This window comes from Palaemon carinicauda, chromosome 31 (assembly GCF_036898095.1).
Source record: "Palaemon carinicauda isolate YSFRI2023 chromosome 31, ASM3689809v2, whole genome shotgun sequence".
NCBI lineage: Eukaryota > Metazoa > Arthropoda > Malacostraca > Decapoda > Palaemonidae > Palaemon > Palaemon carinicauda.
Window position 1 is genome coordinate 29,523,160 of NC_090755.1, and position 4,534 is coordinate 29,527,693.

Consider the following 4,534-nt stretch of genomic DNA (forward strand, 5'->3'; position numbering starts at 1 on the left):
GATATTGTTCCAGAAGAAGAATTGGCTGACGTTCGAGCTCTAACTGTTACCAATCCAAATGGTGACTTGGATAAACTAAGTCTACAGCTGGAGTTGGAAAAGATGAAGATGCAAGCCGCAACTGCAGCGGCAACTGCTGCAACTGCCGCCGCTGAGGTAGAAGAAAGGAAAGCCGCTGCTGCTGAACGAGCCGCAACTGCCGCCGCTGAGGTAGAAGAAAGGAAAGCCGCTGCTGCTGAAAGAGCCACAACTGCCGCAACTCTGGTAGAACGAGAGAAAGCTGCCACAGAACGAGAAAGAGCCGCTGCTGCTGAACGAGCCGCAACTGCCGCCGCTGAATTAGAAGAGAGGAAAGCCGCTGCTGCTGAGCGCACGGCTGCTGCCGCTGCTTCCCTAGAACGTATCAAGGTGGAAACTGCTTTGGAGCAACAAGAAAAAGAAAGTGAACAGAAAAACAAAGCTCTCCGTGTTAGGCTGCAGATTGAGAGAGAAGCGGCCACAGTAACAGAACGGGATCTGGCATTTATAAGACTGGAAGAAGGTAAGCTAATTCCCGAACCCTTTGATGTGGGCAAGGTGCAGAAATTGCTGCCCACATTTGAAGAACGGGAACCTGATAACTACTTTTCTGTGTTCGAAGACACAGCCAAGAATCTCAATTGGCCTCAGGACAAATGGTATTTGATCATCCGGAACTCATTTAAAGGTAGAGCATTATCTGTATGTGCCACTGTTAGAGGAACATGATTATTTCATAATTAAACAGGCAATCCTTGATGCTTATTCTATTACTGCGGAAGGTTATAGGCAAATATTTCGTAATAGTCAGAAGCAAGTTCAGCAGACCTTTTTAAAATTTATGAATGGAAAGATTAAACAGTTTCAGAAGTGGGTAGACAAAGTAGATGTCAAAACTTTTGAGCAGTTGAAAGATTTAATAGTAATGGAGGAGTTCTTAAGGAAAATACCAGGTAGCATTAATGTGTATCTAAGAGAGCAGAATGAATCTGACCCTAAGAAAGCCGCTTTAAAGGCAGATGACTATGCTCTTATTCATAAAGTAGGTAAAACCCCATACAGAGAAATTAGACCTAAGGAAACTTGTACATACTGCAAACAAGAAGGACATCATATTTCAGAATGTCCTGATCCACATTGTGCAGCTTCATACTTAAAGAGAAAACCTAATCCCCCTCAATTCTCTCCTAAGCAAATGAATCTGCCCAAACAGGAACCAAAACCTAAGGTGGAGAAGAAAAAGACCTTCCATTGTGCATCACACGAGTCCCAAGCGTTTGCACCCTTCACTTGCTCAGGCAAAATAAATGGTAAACCTGTAACCATACTCAGAGACACTGGATCCTCTCAAACGATCGTCTCTCCTAAAGTAATACGACCTAAAGGTGAAACTCACAGGTATGTTGCAGTTAATGACTTAACCAGTAAGTCTATGTTGCCTCTCATTAATGTAAACCTTCATTGCCCTTATTTCTCTGGAACTACTGAAGTAGCTGTAAATCCAGAACTGTTACCATGCAAGAATGTAGATGTAATCCTGGGTAATGACATAGCTAACTCTGTTGTCTTAACAAACTTAATAGCAGTATCTCCAGGTGATGTTTTACAGGAGGAATGCTTAGCAGTGACACGAAGCAGTAAAAAGGACACCCCTACTGAATCATCATCAAACCCGTTGCCAGTCTCTGAACCTATGGATTTCAACGAGTTGATGAGTACATATAAGATCCAGCCTGATTCCTTTAGCTATCAACAAAGGAAAGATGTCACTCTACAGCAGTGTTTCAACCAAGTGAAACCAAAGGATACCAACAAGTGTTCTTATTTTTATATTAATAATAATGTACTAATGAGAAAATTCAGGTCCAGCAAGAACAGTCCTCTAGAAACCTGGAAGGATCTATTCCAGGTAGTTGTTCCTAAGGATATAAGACCTCTGATCCTAGAATTGTCTCACTCTGCTGACTCTCATCTTGGTATCACTAAAACATATGAACGCATCAGTCAAGACTTTTATTGGCCAAAAATGAAGAATGACATTAAAGAGTACGTAAAAACATGTACAACATGTCAAAAAGTAAGTAGTCCTAATGTAAAAGTACCAGTTGCACCATTAAAACCTATACTTGTGCCTAAAGAACCTTTCAGTAAGATCATAGTAGATTGTGTAGGCCCTTTGCCTAAGACAAAAAGGGGACATGAATACTTGCTTACGGCCTTATGCCCAACTACCCGTTATCCATTTGCAGTACCTTTAAGAAACATTTCAGCCAAGAACATCCTAAAGTCACTAGTGTCCATATTTACTGTTGTAGGATTTCCAACTGAACTACAATGTGATCAAGGAACCAATTTCATGAGTCATGCTTTTAAAACAGCTATGAAAGATTACCATATAACCCAAGTCTCATCCTCAGCTTACCATCCACAGACCAATGGAGCATTAGAACGCACTCACCAGACCATTAAAAATCTTCTCCGTAAATACATCCATAGTTCAGGTAACGAGTGGGATTGCGATTTGGAACTGATCATGTACGTCATACGAGGAGTTCGAAATCAGTCTACTGGTATGTCACCTTTTGAACTACTCTTCGGTCGACGGCCACGAACTATCCTCAGTTCAGTCAAAGAACGCATCCTGAAGTTGGGAGATAATGAGGTACCTCTTTCCCAATATATTTCGGAACTCAACAGGAAACTTTCAGATCTTCACTCCATTGCCAAAATTAACTTGATAACAGCTCAAGAGAAGATGAAGATTAACTATGATAAAAAGGCTAAAACCAGAAGTTTCAAAGTAGGAGATGCAGTGCTGCTATACCATCCGATTGCAGGCTCTCCCCTACGAGAGAAATACCAGGGACCTTATACCATCACTCAACGTATCTCGCCAACCAACTATATAATCGCCACTCCAGATAAGCGTAAGTCTACTCAATTAGTCCACATAAACCTCTTAAAGGCCTATTTGTCTCCCTCAACAGCTGAAAGTAAAACGGTAATGATTACTAGTTCCATACCATACATAGATTGTCCTATGGATCAATTTACAGATGATCCAATAACTGCATCTTGGCAGGATTCTCTAAACTCGAAGATCTTGGAAAACTTATCAGACTATCTACAACCCTTATATGCATCAAAATGTAAATCTTTAGTAGCTTTATTCCATGAATTTCTTAGTATAACTTCAGATAAACCAGGCCGATGCACCATGCTAGATCATGACATCAAACTACAACCAGGTGCTGCACCCATTAAACAAGCTTTTTATCGAACATCACAGAATAAATTGGGTATCATGAAAGAAGAAGTAAACTACTTGATAAGAGAAGGATTGGCAGAACCCAGTGCGTCACCATGGGCTTTCCCATGTCTCCTAGTAGGAAAGAAAAATGGTAAATTTCGTCTTTGTACCGATTACAGGAAAATTAATAATTTAACAATTAAAGATTCGTATCCTCTACCAAGAATACAAGATATCATTGACCAAGTAAGTAATTCAACCTACTTAACCCAAATAGATTTGCTGAAGGGTTATTACCAAATTAAATTAACAGAAACGGCAAAGGAAATTTCTTCATTTATCACTCCATTTGGATTATTTAGTTATAATGTAATGCCATTCGGATTAGCCAACGCACCTGCCACCTTCTAAAGAGTAATGTCTTTAATTTTACAGGACTTGGAAAAAGTATTTGTATATTTAGATGACATCATTATAGCCTCTGACACCTGGGTAAACCATATTCAAAAGATAAAAGAAGTTTTCTCAAGGTTAAAACAACATGGATTAACGATCAACTTGGCAAAAAGTAATTTTTGCAAAGGTCAGGTATCTTACCTTGGTCATCGAGTTGGCAGTGGTAAAGTATTACCCCATGATGCAAATATTAGCGCCATAACTTCTTATCCTGTTCCAACTACCAAACAGGAATTAAAAAGATTTCTAGGTATGGTAGGATATTACTCTAAGTTCAGTCCAAATTTCTCGCCATTCACAGGACCACTATTTGCTTTAACTTCTTCAAAAGTAAATTTTTCTTGGAGCCAGCAACATGATCAAATATTTAACCAGCTAAAAACTTACTTGTCATCTCCTCCTATATTAATGGCACCTAACCTCACCAAACCATTCTATCTCCAAACAGACGCTAGTGATCTTGGATATGGGGGCATTTTGTTACAGCATCCTGCTCCAATAACAACCATAACAGGAAACCTGCCCCCACTAGCTGATCTGTTACCAGTCTCTTATTCCAGTGGACGATTTATGGGTTCCCAACTAAATTGGCCCACTGTGGAGAAAGAACTATTCGCCATCGTAGCTACCATCCAGAGATACGAGATCTATGTTGATGGACAAGACACGATCTACGTCTACAGCGACCACTCTCCTCTGTCGCATCTCCATAGGTCCACTACTCTCAACCCTAAACTTTTAAGATGGTCATACATACTATCTGCACATAATATCCAAGTAATCGCCATATCAGGACGAGAAAACATTGTG